This window comes from Eupeodes corollae, chromosome 3 (genome assembly GCF_945859685.1).
Source record: "Eupeodes corollae chromosome 3, idEupCoro1.1, whole genome shotgun sequence".
Taxonomy (NCBI): Eukaryota; Metazoa; Arthropoda; class Insecta; order Diptera; family Syrphidae; genus Eupeodes; species Eupeodes corollae.
The window spans coordinates 118841178-118868178 of NC_079149.1; positions in this window are offsets into that span (position 1 = coordinate 118841178).

Consider the following 27001-nt stretch of genomic DNA (forward strand, 5'->3'; position numbering starts at 1 on the left):
ATTTTTTTTGAATCCTTGCACCTTTCTAAGCTCGTCACCTTTTTTCTGCCTGGAATGAAAACTTATATTTATATTAGCGCCAATTATTATTGAGGAAATGTTACTCGTAAATGAAAACATTTAGTTTTTTTTTTCACTGATACGATTTTTCCAATTAAAAATGTAAAATTTAAGTTAAAATATTTTTCTAGCGAAATTTTACTAGTACGAAAAAAAATCAGGTTTATAACTTGCATAGTGTACTTTACTGTGGGTTCTTACAAACAAGTATTCATATTTGAGCAGATAACACACATTTTTAGGTGAGGATGAAGTAGCTACTTAAATTATTTTAAGCGAATTTTACATGCTCCCATTGTCTATGCGGGTGCTTATTTGTATAGTCCTACCAAATAAGTGACATTGAAATCTCTAACCTCATGAGCTAATAATCCTTGCTGATTACCTAGCAAAAACCACGAATATAAACAATTCCTTTGAACATAACACTGCGCCTTATAAAATGTTCAAAAACAAATTTATCAAAACCATAAGCTCGCCCAAACTATAATTAATTCTTTTGAAATATCACGAATGTATGCAGCTATGTAACTTTTTAATTTAGTCCACCCATATTAAAGTTTTAATCTCATTCATCAGCTTACTTATGCTACAACACCCCCACAAAATACAATATCATTATAATTCTGTTCTTCTTATTCGACGAATTTTAACAAAAATGTATGTTTTGCTGAGCTTTTATTAAGGTAAACTTAGAGCTGATACAAAAGTAGGTCCTAGCACAAAACTGTTACCTTCGTACTAGTGAAAGGATTTTTAATGCAAACTTTAGCTATGGGCACTTTTCACCTCGTCTTGTTTACACTTTAGAATATTTTGTATATAGTGTTGAAGTTCAGAGGCAATTTTATTGAATTTAAGGAAAAACATAGCCACTTCTTTCTGTGATGATGCTTCTGAATTGAATTTAAATACATTTACTTTAAGGCCCAATATTTGCACAATGTAACTACAAGTACTAGTATACTATGGAAGGAAGGACCTACAAGGTTGTGACACTAACGTTAACATCATCATTGTCGTCTTCATCACCAAAACGATTCTGGACGACTATATAGAAGGACGATGAGGAGGACTACGATGATGATGATGATGATGACGACGACATGAAGGACCTAATCAATTTCGTCTTGAATGAACACAATAGAAGCACACGTAGCGCACTAGGAACCTACCTAAAGCTTGCAATCTCTTCAGACATTGTTCGCATCCAATTCGGTCATGAATAGTAGATGTACCTCTACAGCTCCTATACACTAAACCTTCCTATTCCAATGTGTGTTGTGTGTACACTTTTGCAGAGAGTATATAAAATTTCATTCATGCAAAGTAGGATGCAGAATATAGGAGGATACTACTTTGGGTTTAACTAAAATGAAGACCAACGATATACCAGTGAAAGTACGGGTACGATATGGTTGGTGTAAGGTACTGTACGGTACGGTAAACGGCACGACACGAAATGGAAAAATGAACAACGACTTCAATAACAAATGACTTTTTTGACTCTTTTCAAAATGAAACTCAAGTTTGTGTTTTGAATAAATTAAAAGGATATTTTTTTTTCTTTGAAAAGCTCTTTTCAAGATTCTGAACACACAATGACATGGAAATTTGTATATTGTAGCGCTATAATGCTGCGATCGCTCCTTCGGTGCAAGTTAAGTACATCACTATGATAGGTTTTGTTTTGTTTGTTTTTGTTTCTTACAAAAAAGCAAATCGTTTGTTTAACATAATCTGATGATTTTGAAAAATATTTTAAAACCTCGACGAAGGACAAGTTTCAGTGACACGAAGTGTAGCTATAGTTTATGTCACTTCACTTACAAATATATGATAAGTTTAAAGATACTGTTTTTGTTCGTTTGACAGCCACTTTGACAGCTTTTGGTAAGTTTGATATGATTATTATTTGTCATGATACAACTTACCTCGGAACAACGAATTTTTATATTAAGACCAATTTTTCAAAAACATGGTAATTTAAAATGATTTAAGGGAAAGAGTATGTTCCAGAAGCATGACACCTATTTAAAAAAACATGTATGGAAAAGATATTGTTTTCTTTCATTTTTTTTAAAGAGATATCCCGAAAACGGCTCAACCTATTTTAAAAAGTCGAAATGCAAAACGTGTATTTATTAGTACTAAATAACTGCATACCAAATATATTTTTTTAAAGAATTTAAAACATTTTTATTTATAAAAAAACTTAATTTAAAGCAAAATCGGATAAATTAATTTTATTTTTGGGATTTTTTATGACTTTAAACTTTGAAGATAAATTTATATATATGTATTTTTAAACATTAAGACATAGGTACTGTTTTTAAAAAGACTCGCGTGACTCAGTTTTGGATTTAATTTTTATATTTTCCAACGGTTTTAAAGGGTTTTCCAGTAGGGCCTTTAGAAATGGCAGCTTAAGATGGACAATTTTTTGAATATATTTCGTCCAATTTGATGTCATTTATTCAGTATATTTTGCCAAATAAAACATTGACAAGGAAATATGAAATAAAGTTGGGCAAAGAACTTAACTGAAACATGTGACTTATATTAAAAATCACGAATAAGTCTACATCTTTCTTAATATCCACCTCTCTAATCTAACATTACTCTTTCAACTTTCATATTTAGGATAGTCGCCATCCATACAAGCCACAATAGACATTTGATCTATAACATACATATAGTTCCATGAACAAATTCCTTGCCTTGCAATGTTTCTTTTTTAAGGTTTACACCCTCAAAGTTCATAGACTTTGGTTTAAAAGTGAAATAGTAAATATAAGTTTATTTTAATGAGCAGATTGAATTTATTAATAGATGTAGAAACCAATAATATGTGCACGGACAAATTAAAAGTCATTTTCAGGGTTCAACTACAGTGATAACTCTCTAAGGCATAACTTTTGACTTCAAACCAAACTTATCCAAATTCTTTAAAATGTTTTGAATTTTGGTTTCATTTTTACCAAACTACTTTAAACTATCAAGAGTAAATTTTGTGTTGTGTTGCCAATACTTCATTTAACAAATGTTGACAAATTAACGTACTGCTTTCCGTCTGCAAGATCGACAATAAAACACAATGAATCTAAAAAGCCCTCGATATAATTACTTTTTAATATTAAAATATGGATCTATAATTTTTAAACAATATAAAGTTGATGAAAAATTTAAAATAATAATTTATAATAATAATACAAAAAATGAAAGAATACACAATTTGAAATCTTCGTTCATTATAGCAGTTCTTTATCTAACATTAATTTTATTCAATAAACTTATAACTTGATCTTCCGATAAAAAGTTTTTTCTAAATATATTCCCTTTGATTTCTCTGAGAATGGGCCATTTTCCCAAGAAGTTGACAGTATGTTCTCTTTCTGATAGGTTGCACATGTTATACTGATAGGCTTGCGTGAAATGTAATCTAAACCTATAAGTTCACTACGTATTTTGACCATAGTTCTTCTCTGTAAGGTTACGATTTAATCTGTTGTAAGTTCTTCTGTACAAATAATTAGACGCTTTAGCAATATATTCAGCTCTAGATTTATCATCAAAGTTTAAAATGACTTCATACAAGATGTTTTTAGCGGCTGATAACTTTTCGGTATGTAAATTTAAAGTAATTTAACATACCTTAGTGTCTTGGTATTCTCGGTACCAACTATTTTGATCTTGTATCGCTTTTATGTCCACTCTTTCCACGGCCAGTAAATCATTCGTTTTAAAAACATTAAGCGAAGAGTCCGCTTGTAACTTCAATGTTTTTATAAACTAGGAAGAGAGAATCGTTTTTCGGCAAATGAAATATTCTTTTTGTAACGCACATAAAGAAGAGTTTTTCAGCCGAATTTTACTTTTGACATTCCCATACTTACGATCCATATAAAAGTTTGCTCTCAGATACTTTTAACTTGCTACAATGCGCTATATAGATGAAAGCAGATTTCGTCTTAACCAATTTCTCACCATGTTTAAAGTCTCGCAAACGTTCAATATTTTCGCTCCATTTTTCATTTGATGCATTCTTATGATAATAATTGGTTTTTAGGATTGTCAAAAACTGTTTACTTCATGAATTCATCAATATACTCCCATAAGAGAGATTTTACTGTATTTAAGAAATCTCATCATAAATATTATTGATTATTTTTGTTTTCTTTTAATAGAGAAAATAATAGCATAAAGGCTTTTTTGTCCTTTTTCTTATATAAACTTACATATAAAAGACTCATAGTTAGATACCTACCCCTTTATCAATGAAAAAGAGGCTCTTTCATTTTGCAATAGTTGGCTTTGCAAACATTTTGCAGAGTTCAACAAAAATGGCATTGCATTTCCTACAAAGAACTATAAGTAAAGTATATATAGATATCCAACTATACCTCTTTCTACTATCTGGAAAATCAGCAAATTTTCTTTTACTCCAATTAGAAAACTTTTCATAACTTGCTCTATCATTATTATTTTTCGTTTCGTAATTTTTATTTTTAAGAAAGAAACTTTTTTATCAAGTGCAGAAATTACTTCTAACTGATAAAGTTTGTTTAATAGTTGACCTATGCGATAAAAGTGTCTAAATAAGTTTTTTTGTGTGCGTTTTTAGTTGAATTTCATTTAGATGAAGTGAATTTCGTGTCGATGATATTATATTTTAGAGTTAATAATTTGGTAGTAAACTTTTGAAAAAAAAATTTGTTCATCTATTTGAAAAATGTTTAGACTAACTAAATTAGTAAAATGCATATCTATGTTAAACTGATCCATAAAAACCAAATTTATGTAATTTTAGGATACAACAAAGATATAATGCAACAAATTTTGGGTGTTTTAATTTATAGAATAATAAATGTCAATGATATAAAATAATATTTGTCCCTGAAACAAATAAGTGTTTTGTTGCACTGAGCTCAAGAAAATTAAAATTAACAAACATTGCAAGCAAGACTGTTTGAAAAGTTCGTTTTAAGATTCAAAAAATAATATTAATAATAATAAACTAACATAACTAACCATTTTTAAGTATTAAGTTCAATCGTCTGCGTTGGGAAAAGTCACAAGATGGATTTTTCTATAAACGTTTAAAAAAAAAACACAAAAAACTTAAAAGTGAAGTTTTTTTCACAGCTTTATAAATCCTTCAACTCAAAGAAAACTTATTCATGAACCATTTAAAAGCATCAAAACTTCAAAGACAACTGATTTAATTTGATTTCATTATTTTTTTTTTCATCTTTTAAATAAATTTTCAAACCATATAATTGGAGCATCAGCACACAGAACACTCATCGACAAAAGTGACATCCAATTAATTTAATGACTTGCAAATATATGATGTTAGCTTTGAGACTCTCATGGGGTGTATTGTATATCCTTTACCTAAACATGATAATAATTCTCAAATCGTTTGTGGATAGCTTTAGTGAAGTTATACAAACATACTTCTAGTCGATTTTCAATTACAAATTTTTCAAACGATGTGCTTAAATTTGTAGACACTCTTAATTTTCTTTTCGTTGGAAAATACTCGTTTAAAATGAAAATTCGCGCCACCTCTTTCACATATGAAAAACAAGAGTAATTATTTATTTGATAATTTGTTAATGATATATTAAATTATTGTCATTGAGTTTTCAATGAAGTTCTAATTTTGCTGCAACTTGTGCATAAAATAATAAAAGCCGAACTTAACGTAATGACATTTTAATTTGTTTTTTTTTTTTTTGCATAAAGTTTAGTTAACATTTCTAAAAACTTAATTTTGTGTAAAGTTTTCAGCTTTGCAAATCTATTTCTTTATTTCTAATATTTTCTATATGAAATGAAAAACATCCTTTGGTTTTTGGTTTTGGTTAGAGTTTTTTTTTAAATAAATGTTTGTATATGTAAAATTTTTAAAAATATCTTAAAAATATTTTTGGTAAGTTCTTATTTAATGCCTATAAATTTAATATGCATTTAAAATTTGATAACTGATAACTTGCCATCATATCTGTTCCTTTGTCTCTATTAAAAGGTTTCCTATTTCCTGTTTTGTGAAAAAAGTTATCTGTTAATTTGTTCTATTTTTGTTTAAAAAATTTTTTAGTCGTTAACCAATTTTTACTAATTTTAGTAGGATTTCCTAAAAGCTTTTATTTCTCAAACAAGCAAATACGAATTCTATGAATAAAATGAATCGAGATATCTGGGACCGAACATCATATTTTACCGAATTTGCGTACTATTTTTTGTAAACTTTATTTGTTTATAATTAAACTGGCTGTGGGATTTTAATAAAAAATTTACTGAATGCCGAAAATTACATTTTCTGTGAGTTCAATTACATTGAAGTGAATATTTTTAATTTTAAAAAAGACAATTGAGTCGAAAATCTATTTTTAACAACTTTTATCAATTCTTTTTAGGTTTTTATTTTTTGTAAGAAAACTGGCAACTCGATTTTTCAAAAAAATTTACTGAATGTTGAAAAACAAAATTACACAAAATTGTTTTGGAGATAAAGTGGTTTTTTATTTGTAAAATTTTCGAGTTGACAAATTTTGTTTTCACTTTTTTTGATTTATAAAAAAAACCTTAATTGGATTTTTTTTTTTAAAATATTCTTGTTTGGTATCACTTTACAATATATTATATAAAATCTAATTCAAGTTTCACCTTTTTTTAAACCGCTATGGTAAAAAAACTACCCACGCAATTTTCTTGAGAGCCCTTTCTGCATCTTAAGACAGACGGACGGAATTAGAGGATCGACTATTTTCAATTTCTCTACAATCGCAACGTCATGAGAAAAAATAAATTGGGTGGCGCAACAGTCCGTTGAGAACTAGGGCCTAGTGACTTATAACTCTCAACCATTTCTGTGTGCGAGAACTGTTATCAGGGATGGAGGGGACCTACAGTTTTAAGCCGAACTGCTAATTTGAGAAAGAACTTTTCATGACATTAGAGAATTTGTCAATTGCTCGCAAGAAGCAGTATCCGTGAAAGTAGCATTAGATGTCATGGGTAGTTATCGACCCCAAGACCTTTGGCATGACAGCCCAACACATGCTACGGGTCCCAATGTAGTGCTTGATTAAAATCTGGAGTTCTTAATTTTGTACTAGTTTAATATTGTAAAATTGTTTTTAAATCTCTTGCAGACTATTTTTAAAAGCTGTGGCTAAATTTCCAAGACATAAAAAATACTTTACTCCTAATACTTTTGCCAAACCATGCACAACAGTAAAACGTAAATATTGATTGCATATTTGTTTGTTTCATATCTGTACTTCATTATTTATAGCTTATGAAAAATATGCTGTTTGATTAGGAATTAAAGCAAATGAATTTCAATATTGCTTCATGTTTAACTGGGGTTATTATCTAATACGTAAAACCTGGTGCCTATAACACCGAGCAGTAACACAGTGTATTGAGAAACATCAAATATCCTTACTTTACCCATTGGTATGTTTTATTTTTCAAACATTTTATTAAAAGAAGAAATTACATTATTTGCAAAAGTAAAAAACCTTGATCTCTTCTATAGGGAAAAGTTACCTTAACCCATCTATGTAGGTAGTATTATGAACTTTCCATTCAAGCTTAAAAGCAAAGGCAGGATTTTCGTTTGAATAATCCTTTTTGACTGTAAAAGTCAAATTGAAATAGTGTATAGGTTCGTACCTTACCAAAATGCACTGTGCATTGCCGTTCACTATGCACTTCAGTGCAATCACTAACATTTGCAATTAAAATTGATACTACCTACATAGACGTACCTTATATACCTATACCAACCGACCGACCTTTAGCCAAAGTCTATCGAATCGAATGCACTCATCTATATAAAGCTTTTACTTCATCACCGCTTTTGATTTGAGGTTAACATTATAAACTTTGTGTTAGTGTGTTTGGGTATGTGTGCATGACTTTTGTGTATGTACAATACACATCCTTTTGGAATTCATTCGCATACAAAACTGATTGTCCTTGGAGTATAATTTCAAATTCATTTCAGTTGTAATCTATTGCGCCTCTACGTGTGTTTCGAATCGAAAACAAAATCGAAACACGCAGATGTTGTCTTTATTCGATTCCTAAAAGTGAACCTTCAAACGACTGACTTACGTACATTATACAACTCGTACTCGTGTACGTAATTTGCGTAGGTTTGATATTGCTAGAGTATAATCAACAACTCGTTGCGTTGCACTAATGAACTTGTTCACACGGTTGCCTGAATGCCATCATGGATTCCCATAAGGATTCGATGTACTCGTATGTAGGAAGGTTTACATACATTTGTACTTGAATTCTATTTTGTGCCTATAAATAACAATATTTGATTAGAGAAACGTGTTTATTGTTTATACAATACATATTTTTATTTTCAGTTGAGGAAATATAAATTATTTTTGTGCGTGTTTCGTAATTAAGTACATACCTACTCATATTTAATGTAATGTACTTTATCTTTGCATGTACTCAGTTTTAATGTTGTTTTTATTTTTTGCAAAAAAAACGCTACAAAAAAATTGTTTCTTTCTAGAAATGTTAGAAATTTCTTATAATGATCTCAACTTTTTGCTAAGGGTAAAAAATGTGTAAGCGTGATGTGGAAAAAAATACAAACACGAAAATGCATGAAGGAATACAAAGATTCTGCAATCTTTTTGATTTTCGAATTACAAGTTCGACTACTCACTGTAATTCCTATATTTTTCAGGTCGTTTACATTTTATTGCAAATTATCAAAGAGGTATTCTTGAAATATTGTCTTTATGTTTTGAAGAGTATCCTACTGAGGCGAATTAATCGAATTGGTATTTTTTATAAAGCCTTAACTGCAAAAATTACAATTTTTTAATAGAAGAAATGCAAATTTAGTACTCAAGAAAAAAAAAAACGAAAAAATCAGTTGTACTCATAATTCAGCCACAAAATGTCTTTATTGGGTTTTAGAAAATTCTGATCTATTTGAAATGAAAAGTAAACTAAAGACAATTTTACTATTTTTAATTTGTTTTTAATAAAATGTATGGAAACAAAACTATGTGTGATTTTTTGAATAAAAATAACACTTTAAAAATAAGAACCTTTTAAGGTTTATCATTATACAAAACACTATCACAAGTTACATGTTTTTATATTTTAAAGAAATATGTGTTTTGGTCTAAAGTTAACTTGTGCTGCCTTTTTTTTACTATTATGTTAGCTTATCCGTCTTTTATGTTGATTGTAGTGATTATTCTAAACTTTATTTCTTTAGTGTCTTCAGCTGATAGTTTAAACTTAACATAGGAAGTTATTGTAATGGGTCCGATTTGTCGAATTAAAAAGGTTGAAATTTTTCGACGTTTCGAGGTCCCCAGAGTTGAAATAAAAGATTTTTCGAAAGATGTGCTTGCGTGTGAACGTACGTCCGTACGCCCGTATGTTCGCGATGTTTTTTTTAGCTCAAGAACCAGTAAAGATAACGACTTCAAATAAATTTTTGTATACAGATAATAATGCAAAAAGATACAGAAAGGACTCTCAAAAAATTTGCGTTGGTGGTTCTTTTTACCATAGCATTGTAAAAAAGGTGACAATTTTGGTTAACTCTAAATATCTCACGAACTAATAGTGCTTGAGAATAAATTTATTTTTATATTATATATTTTAACGCGATACCAAATCAATATATTTTAAGAAAAAATACCATTTAACAGTTTTTTATAAATAAAAAAAAACTGAACAAAAGATATTTGTCAATTAAAAACTTTTATAAAACAAAACGATTTTATCTCGAAACAATTTTGTGCAACGAAGAATAATGTTTTCAATATCTGATAAAATGTTGAGATAAGTTTTTTTTATTAAAATAAAAACCTAAAAATAATTAATAAAAGTTGTTAAAAATTGATTTTCGACTCAAATATCTTTTCAAAACGTTTAGACGGTGGCTTTAAACTAATTTTATCTTATGGGAAATATTGTTATTAATAAAATTAATTCTATTAAATTTTGAGAAAAATCAATTTGGAAAATAAAATCTTAAAAAATAGAACGCAAATTTGGTTAAAATTGATGTTCGGTTCTCGATAGCTCAAATAAATGTCATACTTGTTTATATAAGAAATACATTACAATGTAATGTAATAAGAAATAAAAAAATTTAAGAAATGATACTTAAATTGGTAAAAATTGTTTTTCGACTAAAAATATCGTTAACAAAAAAAACATTTTGAAATCAAATTATTTCATCATATGCAAAATATTGTTTTTTAATAAAACACGAAAACCTTCAAAGCTTTTAAGGAAGACAAATCGACAGACGGGATAGGAAGTTATCAGTGGGGGTTGCATCTCAGCCTCTTTTTTTTTTTTTTAATTTGGCCACATTTTTAAAAGAAAAATTTTAATCAAAATTGAGTACGCTGAATCTAATATAATTAAATTTTCAACTGCGTCTACAGGAGGCTTTAGCGTTAAACTTTAAAGTTTTGAAGGACACTCACAAATAATTATACTTTATGGTATCGAGTTATACTTTTTTGAAAGTTAAGTGAACCTATGAATTTTATTGCGTAACTACTACAATCTTCATATATCGAAAAACTATAAGCATAAGTATAAAATAACAACGTTTAAATGCTTTATTCTAAATGATTGTATATGTAGGTACATAATTTTGTACACAAATAGTACTACTTTTAAACATCACAAAATCAAACAAATGAGTGTTCGAAGAAAAATGTTTACAAGAAAAATGACAATATGCAACAATATTCACCTCATTTCCGGAATTATTGTCAAGAAATATGATAAAACCCAATTAAAGTGTCTTCATCGTACTTGACGTTGACAATATCTATACTTACTTTTCCAAATAATAAAATATATATTTCATATAAATTATTATATATACACACAATTGTGGTTAGCCAATATGTCTCTGTGTATTCTTATGAAAATAAAATTATAACATCTACCTTTACATAGACAGGCATAACTTTGATACTCGACTTATACTTCACATGCATTGTTCCTTATGAAAATCATAAAACTCTTGTCAGAACAATATTCGAACATTCGAATATAAGGAACAAAGAACAATGTTTCAATTACTTCCTTAAGTCTTGAGAGTATCTATATAACATCAAGGATACTTAAGGATGAAGTACCTATATTAAGTATGGCTTTGTCATAAGAATTTACTTTAAGGAAACTAGGCATGATTATGTGTACATATTTATAAAAGATATTTTTTGATTTTTGCAAACAAGACTTGTCTTCTAGATAGGTAATAAATGATGAATCAGAGTTTAAAGTGGAATAGATGATGCTTTTACTCTTTTTAAATCTTGATAGCTTAAGCAAATATTTTAAAGAGCCACTAAAGTAGTTTAATTGGCGAAAATATTTTCAACTTGAAGTTTTGAAGATATCTAAGAAGAAACTTGTAAGGTTTCTTAAAAAAGGACTGAATCGTATAATGTTGTGTGTTATTGTATAGGTACTTTAACTGATAGATTTTAGAATAATTTTTAAAGTTAACGAATTTCAAAAATTGTAATACTATAATATTTATAGACAAATTTATTGCATCATTAAAGGTCTAGAACAGATAAGTTAAGATAAGATTTTAATCAAACAAGTTCAAACTTGGAAAGTAAAGATTTTAAATAATTCAAGTTAAGTGTTTTTTTCATTATTTTGTCAGTTAACATTTTTTTAGGTCTAACATTAAAAATTAGAATTTTCTCAAAAGCGTCCTTTTTTAAAAATTCGATATCCCGAAAACATGCCAAGATCTTTTCAAAAGCAAAACATATAAGCACAAAATAACTGTTTACTAAAAAATCTTTTTTTTAATTGAAACATTTTGTATATAAAACCCGAGTCAAAACTTTGGCCCTATTTTGATCCTTAAAAGGATCTTTTCTCCTCATTTGCTCCTACATAAAAAAAATTAACCTCATATCATCCTCAACGATTTTTATCATCCTCATTTCATCCTACATGAATCTTTCCGTTTCTCTATTGCCGGTCGAGAAAGTGCTACAAAACGACTCACGAGTGTTAAAGTTCTCCGAACTGTTACTGCAAAATGTTACGCATTTCAATTTATTGTTGAATTTTTGTTTAGCAAATGTCAAAAAATGACAGCTTCAAGTTAAAAAATTACAAGCTATTCCACAATGAAATATTGTTTTCGGATCTTTAAAGAATTTTGTTGAAGCTTTCTCTTGCTTTAAATATCCTCTTGTTTTATTTTTTAATTTGAAAGGCTATTCTGAGAAATCTATAAAAATTGAAAGGTTTTTTTTAAAGATTCTTACTTGATCTTCACAAGAAATTTTAAAATTTGACTTTAGGCGAAAAAATCTGAAAAAAACAGAAGTCTCCAAATTTTCAATTTGAAAACAACAAATTTCTCGAAAACGAAACTTTCAAATTACCTGATAATAGCTTGAAATACAAATATTTCCTTTAGATAATATTATTTTCTATTTCATTGAAATTCATAGAAATTTACTGTTATTTCTTATAAAAACTTTTTGCTCTTTTTGAAAACAGAAAAAAAAAAAAACAAAATGATTTCTTTACAGCGAAGGATTTGTGTAAATGGGCACATCTTGATTGTTGACTTTTTTCCTATTTATATTTTTTATACTGCTGTAAACTTTTCGTTTTGAAAAAGAAAAAACTTTTATATCAAATCCAACAAAAATCACAGATGTTCAAAAGTATTATCATCGAAATTATTCTAATAAAATATCAAAACAAAATACATATTGTGTCAAAAACTTGAATTTAACTTTTGGTGCGCCCAAAAACCTCAAATGTTGATTTTTATTTCAACATATGCAACCTATATCCTTAACCATATGTACATACCATACATATATGTATTTGTATATTAATATCAACATTTTCACATATGAATTTCCTAAGCCCAAAAGCTATAGCCCTAGCCCTATACTAGGAAGGTAAGTTGGTAGGTATAAAAGAAAAATTCTCAATTCTAATTCTCACTTGGGAACTAAAAGTTCACCTGAGGTTCTGCTCCCCCAATGTGTTTTTATTCGTGTTACTTTTTTATTCTTAGGATGTTATACCTAGCCAAAAAATGATCACGATAGCAGACACATGAGGGCAAAACACAGAGCAAAAACCAAAATAAGAAAAACAATAACTTTTGGCAGGAACACAGAAAGGACTAACAAATAAAAACTAAAAGTTCTCAAATACTACCCGGAGGGTATACGACGAAGACGTAGTGTGCCTTGCCTGTGCTCCTGCTCGGTTTGGTTCGTCTCAGTTCAGAGTTGCTTTTACCACTTATGTAAATCTTGCACTGAAATGGGAATTTATTGCAAAAGTTTTGATTTTATTGTGAACAAGATTCTTTTTCTGCCATTCTTTTGCTCTTTTCAAATAACTTGATGTTGTTAGTGTCCTTGTTCGTTTTGTTGTAGCTGTAGTTACAGACAGGCCCTTAAGTTGACGGAATAGAATGATTTGATAGCCAGCCTAAGAGTAAAAGTAAGAATAAGAGTGCGGAGCCGGTAGGGCTAAGGCTAAGGCTTTGCTGTTTTGATGTTGATTTTGATGTCGATGTCTTTTCGAAACAATGAAATGTTATCTTTGAGATTCTTTCTTTTTAGTTTGTAATTTTTTCGGTTTTTTGCTTCTTGCAACTTATCCAAAATGGGCTGCAGGGATATAATCTTTTCACATATATATATATTGGTTGGAAGCTATCTAGAGAGTTTTTTTTTCCGTTTTTGTTGAACTTTCTTGTGTCATCTGTCATGTCAAGATGCATAAAGCCCACAGTTTTGCATCCTCATTCAGAAAGGGACATTGATGTATGGTCGAAAAGTCGAAAAATGAACTTAGGTAGGTACCTAAAAAAAAAAACAAAACCCTTATATAAAAGAAATCTTATGTAGGTTAGGTTGCAAGCAAGATACGTTATAGTTTAGAAAAATAAATTGAAGTTCTGATAGGAAAGATATAATTGGATTATGTGAAACTTTCGTTGCTTGTCAGTTTTGTTATTTTGCTAGAAAGAAAAAATGAGAATAATGTGTGAATAAGAAACTTTTGGTTAGATTGGGAGCATCAGATGTGCGTTTTTGGCTTTTATTTTATATATAACCTTCGTATAAGGAAATTTATTTATTTTTTTTAAACTTATAACTAGCAAGTTAGAAAGTTTATTCAAACAAACACAAAAATACAATTGCAAGGAAGTATAAAAAATAAGGTCATATTTTAGAAAAAGTGAAGTGAAAATCTCTACTGTTTTTATTGGGACATATTTCGGTTTCAATATGTGACCTAAATGAATAAAATTTAAGCATTATCATCTTTGAATTTTTGGTTTCTTTTGATGGTACTATATTAATATGTTGGCAAATGAAAACAAGATACATCGATGTTTTTAAACTTTAAATTTACAATTATCTCAGAAACCAATTAAGTGTACTATAAAACATCGTGATATTATGCATGTAAGTAAGTAGGTAAGTAATTCATTTATTTACATTAATTTTCAAAATTTAATACAATTTTTTGAATTTGGATGCTTTGGCTATGCCGTTATATTAATAAAAATCTGTACTTGTAAATATCTTTCAAAAATGTAGTTAAAGTTTTCCAATCATGCTCGTTAAAGATGCTTATAGTCTCTTGTAGGGCAAGAGAATTTTTCCCGAAAAAGTAACGTTTTTGAGTTTTGAGTATTGGACAGATACCAATGAAATGTAGACAATTTTCTTTTGATTTGCACAGCGTACAGAATTGGTTAAAACTACCATTATAAGGACTTTCATTTAAGTTGAGAACTTCACATCTTGCTTTAAGGTTTAGGGATATATCTTCATAACTCAGTGAAGTCTTTAGCTTCTTCTATCAGTGAATACCTCATTATGTCCTAATTTTTCCCTATGATGCTGTACATTTGTTCTTTTACATGGTTTACATTGCTGAAATCATCATCCAATCTCACTCCACACTCATTGCCAACAGATTGACATCTTGCAAACCACCAGTCCTTGCTTTTGACCTCATATAAACAAGTGTTTTTCGAAAGTCTTGTGCTTTTTAAAGATGTAGTCAGCTTGAGACTTCAGGGTGCTTGTTAGAAGTGTTGGAATTTCTGTTTCTAAATATTTGGCATAACTAGGCGTATTCAGAGGTAGGTTGAAATAAAATTTTTCGATTTCTTCATATTCTTCTGATCCTCAAACCTCAGCAGCATACAAGAGAGTAGATTTCACTACTGAATTAAATATTTTGTATTTTGTAGATAAACTAATTTGTTTGTTAGAGAATATATATTTCTCCATGTTAAATTTATCAAACTTTGTGAGCTTTGGGTTTTCTCCGATAAATAAATTTTGATATTAAATGTTGGATTTAATTTCAAGCCTAGATCTCTTTTGCTACCTCCAATTGCGTACCATATTATGAATGCTTTAATTAATAACTTAAACTAGCTTACTTTATCTGTAACTAACTTTAACAGGAAACATATATTTAGCCAATGTATTAAAATACAAAGTTGAGTAATTTTGTCAATCTCTTTTTTATTTTTTTTTATTAAAGAAAATTTTTGCAAAATAAATACAATTTTTTTAAATAAAATGATTTAAATTTATTTTAATTCACATATATAAGTTTTTCATGCGGTAAACACTTACAAGCATTCACATTCTTAACATATAAAAGATTTCTCAAAAATTTAGCACAATTATAAGTTTTTAATATTTGTTTCTTAAGAGATCTTTAGGCTTAGGCATAAGAATCCCTTTGTGGCAGTTATCATTTTTGAAAACTAGTTAAAATAAACTGTGCAATTAACTAAATCTATAAATACTAAAATATGGTGGCTTTGCAGTTATTAAAAAATTAGGCCCGAAACGGTGTCAACGATTCCAACGTCCAAAATTATCTGTAATAAAAACAGCAACAAAATTGTGCTTTGATATATAATTGTCTATAATATGAATTCTTAAAGAAAATATTAAAAAGTAGTAGATATTAAAAAGGAGTAAAATTTTACTTTTGTTTGTTAAATTATTATTACATACAAATTAAAAAACATCAAAGTTTATATCAAGCGAGAGCGCGAGTATTTTCGACGTGCGTTCGAAAACATTAGAATTTATATACATACATAGGTGATTTATTTCATTTTTTTCAAATAAATAATTACGAAAATGTAAGCATTTTGCTGCCAAACTACGTCACAGTAAATTGTTAGCAATTCAAAATGATACAAAAGTTTGACAGCTTTCAACATTTTGGAAGCAATGTACCCAGAAAAACGTGCTATGCTTAGCTCATTAGTAATCAAAAAATAAACACTTAAAAAATGTCAATGTTACAAAAAGACCATAATACTCAAAAAATTGTTTTAGATTTTTTTTGTTTAAATCTCCAAATAATTATTTTTACAAGTTTTCTAGGAAAAACTTAAAAGCCTTTTTGGAAAATTGTAGGGTTTAATTATTTTAATTTGTTGTGAAGTTTTATTTTAACGTAAAGGAATAAAACTAAACCAACAAAAATAAATAATTAAAAAAAAGCATCAGAAATTGAATAAATCTCTTTTCTCAGTTGAAAATTAGGAAAACGTATTTTGCATGCACCAAAAGTTCTGGAGCAAATGGCAGCTAAGCTTGAAACACCACAATCAAATTTCGAAATTGTAATGATGGGATTATTTAGGCCTCTTTCTGTGCTATTTTAGTGCACTAATCCCGACTTGGTTCAAAAATCCCTTCCCCTAAAACTTGAGATGTTACCATCTTGACGTCAAGCTGGAAACACACCTTTAGGTTCATAATTTCAAAAAACTGATGATTAGGCAATTTTATTGCTCTTTTTCGGCTCGTAAGTTAGCGAAACTCCAAATCAGTATCTCTACCCCTTACCCCCTAAATAGAGTAGTAAAGTTGAAATTTTTGGAGACTTTCTATACCAAACAAAATTAAAAAAAACTAATGATGGGGTGATTAAATGCTATTTTTGAGTTCCTTAGTTCGCGGAACTCTAAATTGTTTTTTTAAGCCCATATCAAAAAACTAAAGTCGTAAAGCTAAAACTTTTGGAGACGAGGTGATTTAATGCTCCTTTTGTGCTAATTTAGTGCTCTAATCCCTTGACGTCAAGCTGGAACACCACAAGTTTGAGGAAATCATTTTAAAGTCGGGATTAGATCACTAAATTAGCACAAAAAGAGCCCTAAATTATTATGTTTCCAGCTTTATAGACCTATCTATTTTATATCTATTAAATTAAAATATTCCATACATTGAGACACCTCTTACGTCAAATACGATCATAACTCTTAGTCTTTGCAACATTCCAAATAACTGACTTACTTCTTGTTTTTAATTTTTTGAAGCAAGAGTCAAATTTACATTGAAAATATTGATTTGAATATTTTTCGATTTATTGATTTGACCGATTGTCCTTTTAATATTTGTTTTTATTTGACCATATTATATTACAAATTATTCTCACACTAAAATTTTATATTCTAAAAACGTTTTCAATCATAAGGACCAACAGTTAGTTATAAACAAATTATACTTCGGTTTGTATAGACATTTTCTAAGATTTAATGCAATGGAAAGTAAAATGAAAGAATGTAAATTCCTTTGAATTCAAAAATATTTTGTATTTCAGTTAAGTTTGTTTGTTTTTTTAAATAAGCTATGTAGAATTTGCCTGAAAACATCACAATTCTCAAAATTAAGTATAAAATGTACCGACATTTCTTTTTTGCTTCGAACTGAAAATCAAATACAACTTTCAAGCAAAGTTCTTTTGACTTTTTCCAATTTATTTACCATTGCAAAGCATCAGTTTACTATCGAATATAAAGTTTCGAGGTAAATTATCATTTAATCGAATAATCCACTTTAAGAAATTAAGTTTAAAAGCTTCAAAGCTGAAAATTGCCATTAAGAACCACATACATACTTTGCGTCATGCCACACCAGCCGTCATTGAAGATCTTATAGCCTCATATCGCCAGGACAATACCATTAAATCAACAATGTCGATTTCCAAAAAAAAATTTCCCTTGACATTTTCAATTTCAGTTTTTTTTCTTTTCATATCGATATACATTTTTGCTGCTGTCTGGTTGCATTGCTGGCTGCTCTGTGGCTTAAATGTTTATAAAACTTTATTTTTTTTCATCGTTTTGAAGAAAATTATATTAAATTTCAAATTCTTGTGCGTATGCATATCTTAATTTGTAATTTTTCCGTTTTCGTTCTTTTACTTACAAAAGAGTTCAGGTGTAGCACATAAAATCCTTAAATGAGAAAAAAAAGTATATTGTATGTTTGTATAGCATAAATATTGTTTTCATGCCTTCCTCTTGCCAAAAGTCATTTTACAGGAAGAAAAAAGCAATTTAAAGAAATAAATATGAAGACGTTTGTATGAAAAAAAAAACTTTTTCCATGCAACAGTAGGTAAGCTGTATAGAGGTATGTATGTTCGAGTATCTAAAGGTACAACTGAAAAGGTGAAAGTTGGGAAAACGAAAGGACATTAAATTAAATAAACGCAATAAAGGAACCTCGACCACCTGCTCTGGCAAGTGGCAAGTCAAGGCAAAGTAAGCTAAATAAGAAGTCGAGGACTTCACGCTGCTGCTAGTATACTGCTTGCTGTTAAAGGTGCGAGAGGATTGTTGAGGAAAAGGAAGACAGAAAATATCCAGATCCACATCTTTCTAAGAAGTGTCTGTGATGTGAAATGAGTTAAGCGCCTAAACAAACCGAGTTCAGGTAAGAAAACAAGTGTCAGATATGCCCCCAAGGATACATTCTCATCCCCTTTTCACCCAACGCCCCACCTTACCTTTTTTCACAACACAAAGCGCTAAAGGTACAACCAGAGTGAAAAACAAAAACAAAGCAAAAAAAGTAAAAAACTTTCAAGGCAATGCGGCGTGTTAAGTTTATTGGCAATATCCTTTTCAGTAACAAAAACACGAACGGATGTACAAACAAAAACTTTGGATCCGATATGAGTTCAATTTGCGCCTTTTTTTACTGTGTCTCTATATAGAGAAACAGTGGCAGTAGGTAGGTACATGCGTCAGGATAAGCCGCTTTTGTACAGGATTAGGACATGCTACTTTTGTTTGTGTACTTTTATGAGCCTTGTATATCTATACTACATATACTACTACCTGCTGCGGCGGAAAGGGTGAGGTATAATGGGGATGTAGTATTTTTTGTTCTTTTGGTTCAATGGAAATGATCTCGTCGACCAGGTTTTTCCTTTACATTTTTGCCCTATCGTCGTCGTCGTCCTGTGTTGGGCTCATGGTGTCTGATGATGAAACAAATTCACAAGTGGCATATATTGAACCAACGCAATGGGATTTCTGGCTTCGACTTTGCTAAATTGTTTTTTTTTTTTTTTTTTGGAAATATACAATTTTTTCAAAGTGATGCTCTGGATACTGGAACTGCGAAAAACTGATGCGAAGTAGGAGTTTTGTTTTATTTTCTTAAGAACTTATTTTGCACAAGCTTAAATGACTGTCTCATGCGGCAAGTATGTATTTTGATTGCAAACGTGTTTGCCAAATTAAGGTACTTCTTTTTTTTTATTTTTGAAAACTTTGTTTTTTCTTCTTTTTTTTTAAATTGATGTGTGTGTATTTATTTTAATGGGATTTGAACTTTTATGATTTTAAATTGTTTGTATAGGGAACCTGTTGGTTGAGTAATATCAAATTAACGATACCTATTACTTACTAATGTAAGTGGTATTAGTAAAGATCTTAACTTAGGGTTAGGGTTGGAAATGAAAACAACCTTTGAACCAAAGGATTATTCATTAAAGTGTTTCTCTATAATAAGGAACGAATTAAAAAAATGTGGCCCCCAACGCATTGGAATGCGTATCTACAAATTTGTTTTTAAGATTTGAACAAAACTAATGATTTTAAGAAATGATTGCTGTTTCGAATTCTATTTGAAAACCTGACAAATTATCGATCACTTAAAAACATATGTCTAAATGTATTGTGTTGTTCTAAAGAGTTTATTATTTTTTTTAGATTTACTTTGTTAGATTTGATTTCTAATAAATTCTTTATGCCGACACTAAAAATAAACAACAGAGTCGACTGTCTAAAAACAGGCTTTGGTGCGTTTGTTAGTATTTTATGTAAAAGAATATTTCGATTGCGAATTGAAGTTAATTTTGTTGAGATATTCAAAATTTTAAACCTATTTTAGACAAGTTTTAGTTCCCATTTATTGAACACAAACCGTAAGGACTTTTTAAAAAATATTTTGCAAGTATTTATAACGCATTTCGTCGTCGATATCAACGTTGTTTTTTAACCAAATATTAAAGTTTAAAAAATATTTTTGTTTTCGAATTTTGGTAAAATTTTTGTAAACATTGATATTTGTTTTGTACAAGAAACTGCCATAAGCTAACAACAATATTGTGTAATATTTAAGAAAAAGTTGTATCAAAAGATTTTATTTGTATAGGCTGTCCCAGTGAAAGTGGACATTCTTTAAAAAAATATTAGAACAGTGCTGCCAATTCAGACACCTGGTGTGCTTCTGCTCGGATACCCTATATTATGTCATACATTTTTCTATACTTTTCATACAATTCAGGCCCAAAAAAAGTTGGTTATCATCGACCTTTATTAGTAACTGTTAACGGCCTGTAACTCAACGTTTTCAAAAAATTAGGAACTTGGTAAAACCTTAAACAAATAAAAGTTCGATATGGAATTGTATCGTGCGAAATTCAACAATTTTCATCCATTGGTATTTTTTTCCTATAAAGGAAATATAACTTGAATGGACTATAATGTATCAACCACTTTCATTATCATCATCTGCTTGATAGGCGGGTTTCGGTACTGGCCTCGTACAATAAGTGTCTCCATTTGTCCCAATTGCGAGCCGATGCCATCCAGTTGTGCACCTTAAGACTTCGGGCGTCTTAGTCTACGACATCTCCTCAACCACTTCGTAGATAGTTATTTTGATGTTAAGATAGAACGTTACCCGGACAAAATAAACATTTTGAAAAAAATAAACTTTTAAATTCGCACGTGTTAATTAAAGCTAAGCATGTGTGTCCAATTTGACAGAAGAAGCTTCAAAAACTATTATGATGGAATTGAAGTCTGAAGGTGCTTATGTAATCAATGAATGTAATTTAATGAACATTTTCAAATTTTCTACCCCAAGCTTTTAAATAGAATTTTTGACGGAGCTGACTTGAGTATAATTTGAGTTAGTTACACATCTTGGAGACCAAAAATTGATAGACTCGTTTTTAGTGCGGGATCTGCATGACAATGTCATTGCTTGTGTGGTACGTAGAACAATTTGTTTTGAATGTGTTGTTAGGGCGTGAACCATTCTATTTGTATTAATTAATTACTTTTAAAAGCAAAATGTCAAAATATAATCGCTTAAAAAGTGACAACTAAAAAAAAAACAACAAAAATTTCTGGGATGCGATCCACAATGATATTTTCCCATCCCGTCTATCGATTTATCTTGTAGGTTTCCGTGTCGGATTAAAAAAGTTGTCAGTTGAATTATTCTTAAAAATGAGTTTATTACCAACGATATTTTTCATAAAAAAATAGTTAAGTTTGAAAATCTAGTTTTGTGAAATAGATTTTTATTCGAAAACAAATTTTTACCAATTTTAGTAACATTTCTTACATTTCTACAAATTAGATTATTGAAATTAATTTGCGAGATATCAAGAACCGAAGATCAATTTTAACCAAATTAGCGTACTATTTTTTGTACGTTTTATTTTTTATGAAAAAACGGACTGTTGGATTTTTATAAAAAAACTACTGAAATAAAAAAATTCAAAGACAATAATTTTAATTTTCGAAAAGCTATTTGAGTCTATTTTTTTACCGGGTTTTAATATTGTTTTTTTTTTTTAGAATTTTATTTATTGTAAGAAAACAATGTTTTTTAACAGATAAAAGTAGATTAAAGCCAATATCTCAAATTTTTGAAAAGTTATTTGAGCCGAAAATTAATTTTTACCACCTTTTATTAATTTTTTTGTTTAGGTTTTTATTTTTTGTAAAAAAAAACTATCAATTCGATTTTCTTCAGTTTTTTTTCTGAATATTGATAAAAGTGAAAATTAGTTGAAAGCCATAATCTAAAATTGCTGAAAAGATATTTGAGTCGAAAATACATTTTACCAACTTTAGTTATTTTTTTTTAGGTTTTTAGTTTTTTACAAATAAACTCTCCATTCGATTTTTCTTAACATTTTCCTGAATGTTGACAACAATATGTCAAAAATTTAAAAAAAAAATATTTGAGTCGAAAATCAATTTTTAACAATTTTTATTAATTTTCTTGTTTTTTATGTTTTTTTAAGAAAACTGTCAATTCGATTAATCTCAAAATTGTAGCGAATATTGAAAACAATATTCCTTTTAAGTTAAAATTTGTTTGAAGCCATAATCTCAAATTTTTTAAAATATTTTTTTGTCGAAAATTAAGTTTATCAACTTTTGTAAAATTTAATTTCAATTTTTTCTAAAAAAAAAACTGTGAATTCGGCTTTTCTCAAAATTGTACGCAATGTTGAAAAAAAACATTTATTATATCATAAAATAAGTTCTTGAAAAGATATTTAAGTCGAAATTTAATTTTTACCAACTTTGAATAATGTTTGACTTTTGATATTTGTTAAAAACTTTTTTGGAGATAAATCGTTTTTTATTCGTTAAATTTTTGAGGTGAGATTTTTTTTTTATTTTTTTTTGATTTATAAAAAACGTCAATCGGATTTTTTTCGAACACATACTGGTCTGGCATCACTGTAGAATACTTAATATAAAATTGTTTTGCAGTCTCTAGCGTCATTAGTTTGTGAGATGTTTAGGGTTAACCAACATTTTTTTTAAACTGCTATGATAAAAATACCACAAACACAATTTTCTTGAGAGCCTCTTTCTGCATTTTTCTGTATAACAACATTTCTTTGAAGACGATATCTCTTCTGGTTTTTGAGATATGGACGAAGAAAAAAACGTCGCGAACGTATGAACACACACATTCACAGACATCTTTCTAAAAATCTTTTATTTCGACTCTAGGGACCTTGAAACGTCGAGAAATGTCAACATTTTCAGTTTGACATATCGGACTCGTTACAAAAACTACCTGTGGGAAGTTAACAGAACGTCTTATTGGAAAACCTTACATTTTTTACCAAAAAATTAGTATTTTCTTGCCGATCTTATGAGGATTTGCAGGTCTTATAGTTTTGTACATATTAATTTGAAATTTGTAATTGATGTGTGGCTACGATTTTAATGAAAAACTTCCAAAAGGTCATGTAGCTTATTTACGAGTTTACTTAAATATAAAAATTGATGCGTACATCACAAAATGTCTCATTCATTAAATAATTTAATAATTACAACGTTAGAATATTTCAACTTAAAATTAATTTACATGTCTTTAAATTTATTATTCAAAACTGAACTGAAATAAATAATATAAATAATAAATGTACATATCATTAAAATCAATCGAAATAAATAATAATTTATCCGGATGATTTCAATTAAATTTTATAAATTACGAAAGAACCGCACAATTCACAATCCTATAGCAGCCATTGCCCAGACAGTGGGTAGATCCAGCGCCAGTGAGTCGTGCAAAAAAGATTATTTAAATCTATTAAATAAAATATTAACATAAAGTTTAGTGTCAATATACATAAATACATAATGTGTAAAATTTAATAAACCCGATTATGATATTGTTGTGAACAAAATAAAATTTAAAAAATAAATGTATATGTATAAGTAAAGTATGTATAATGATAAATCCCTTTTGGAATCGATCAACTGAAAACCAAACATATCTCAATGAGCTTCATTGTCATGAGCGGATAAAATACAATTCTTCATTTTAAATTAGTTTAATTAATTTCATATTGTTATGATACCCGGTTCATCCTTGCTCTCGTTGCTCGGCGGCGACGATGCTTCTCTACTCCACTCTACTCCTCTGCCATCATCATCATCAGTGATATTTATTTTCATGTTCATATAGCATGTCGATAATTTTTTTTTTGTATATTAATATTATATTTTCTGTTTTTTGTTTGTATTTTATGGACCACATCACGTATACTGGGATTGAGTTCGTGATTTCCCAACCTTCATAATATCCTGTATATACCTATATCTTTTTTTGCCTATAACCTAGTATACCTTGTGTACGCAACGCACCCGTCAATATAAATATCTTTCCTTTTGCCTGGTGATATGATGGGCTTTTGGGCATGGGAATGGAATATGTATATTTATGTGTATTTGTGCGTAGGTAGAAGAGGCAAAAATGAGGATGGTTGCAATTAACGCAGAAATTTTATTAAACGATTACTCATTCTGCACGCGCACTGATAATGCGTGTGTCCTTTAGTTACGCTTAAACCACCCAATAATCGGATTCCGTTTTATTCTGATGTCGATGTTACTTTTTGTGTTATCCTTCAGCATTTGCTGCTGATGTACTCGTATAGACAGCGAGCATCGTATGTAGGAAGAAATATACACGGCACACATATTCATATATAAAATAACGAACAATATTATAACCCCATTTCAAGCTCACCTCTCCTGAAGCAGCCTTGAGGCGGTTGACAGGAGGAAGGAGACAGGAGACAGGAGGCAAAAAGCAGAGGAGGTATCAGTATAGGTAGAATAAGAGGACATTCGGAGTTTATATGTACATATTCTTAAATATGATGGTACGCACGTAGTTGGTTAGTTATGTTCATTTCTGGTTCCGGGTACGCTTTTGGGGGAATGAAAAAAATGCAATCGGAATTTCATCACATCAAATTTCTCTTCTTTCTCTCCATAATACGAGCTAAGCATCTATATGTTTATGAATGTAGATACTAAAGGTAGAGACTACTATATATCTATTTATAATGGTTGGGATTTTAGGAACGTATGCGTTCCTAGAGCTAGAGAGACTAAAACGATAGTACCGTATACCTACGAGGAAAAGCGAAAAATTTGCCTCGAAATTACGAAAACTCCTGAGTCCTGATGCTAGCCTTTAGGTATCAATAATGATTATTGCTGTTATTGCCAATGACAGGATATATTGAACAACATGTTCGATGTTGAGAATATCGTGTGTTATAGGGACAAATTTATCCGCCCACCCACATATTATGTAGAAGGCCCACATCCCACGGCCCATCACCATTTGCCATCAGTGATAGCCAAAGGTGGAATTTTGTGTAAAATATGAGAATCCAAGCCATTGCATGTGAAATGGGGACAATATGGTATAGAATCGATCAATAACACCTACAGGCAGGACTTTGGGAATTATTTATGTTTAGGCGCTATTACTTCAATACTACTTCTATTTCTCGATCCCTTTCCTCTTCTGTTGGTCCTTCTTCATCACAAATCGACTGCGATTCCATTTCTGATGCTGTAGGGAATATTACAGTGAAATTGATTGTTGGCAATAAAATCGTAATGGATGTAATTTAAAAAGAGGAAGAAAAGGACATGAAAGAGAATCGAGAGAGATTTGATGTTTAGATGGAGATGGAGAAGGAGATCATGTGATGGGCAAAAATTTTAGAAGGAGAAAAGAAGGAAGAAGAAGAACAATGAACATGAAGAATGTGAGGTGAGGGTCTGTGCTTAATGTCTTATAATGCTTCTCTACGCGACAAAAGCAACAGCAGAACCATGAGCCAGAGAGATAAGACGATGCAGAATGACAAAGTAGACAGGACACTGAATGCGGATGTGTTGAATTCTATTTACTAAAAGGTAAGAAATCAACTTCTTCTTCATCGTGTCGTCTTTGAATGAAATGATGGTATGGTTCTGTATAAGTATCTCTCTGCGTCGGTATATATACCTATCTATAGAAGATTCCTTGTGTATAAAAAAGAAAGCAAGTTGAAATAAATGGCAAAGGATATCACATTGGTTACTCGTGTTTTACAAATTGATTTAATTTATCAAATAAATGGTTTCGTTTGATTTTGCGAAAAAGGACGCCTTTAAGTTCATTTTTTCAATTCATTTTGGAAAAGATAGAGAAAAGAATTGGAATGGCGATGATAGGGAGAAAATGATAATAAAATTAAATTTATAATTAAATTAAATTAATTCAATTACTGGTACCGATTGTATTTTTGTCATTTAGTTGGAAGTATTTATAAAGAAACTAATTATCTAACAGGCGCTTTTAAATGAAGTGCGATAGTTAAGCGTTTTTAGTTTTAAGTTCAAAAATGATTTTAACTAGTAAACTCTATTTTAATAAGTGATGCCAATAATTGCTTGTTATGTTCCACTTTTGTTTGATACATTTTATCTTTAACCTAAATCCAGATTGTTTCTTTTTTTTGCGTTAAGCATCCATTAAAATCAGATATTGCTTTAAGGTATAACTTAAGGAAGAATATATTTTTACCAATATGATAATACCTATGTTAAATTTAATTTATCTTCCTCACATTTAAATTCGAATCATTTGGTTAAAGGTATTTAATTCTCAATTATGTACTTTTAATTAGTTGAATCGAAAAAATGGTGTTAATTACATTGATTTTTTTAAACGTCTTGACATTTTTTCACTTTCTGTAACTTCTCCTTTAATTACTTTCTATTAGAATGCTATAACCTATATTTGACTTTTGGTTACATCTTAACCCAGATACGTAACCTATTTTTATAAGGATTTTCAATGTACTTTGGAATAAAAATTAAAAAAAAAAAACACGTATAAAACCACATTTTCATTCTGGCACCAAAATATAGTAATTATTACTGAACATTTTGAGAACAATTTTGTATTTTAATTACAAATTCTCTTCTTAAACA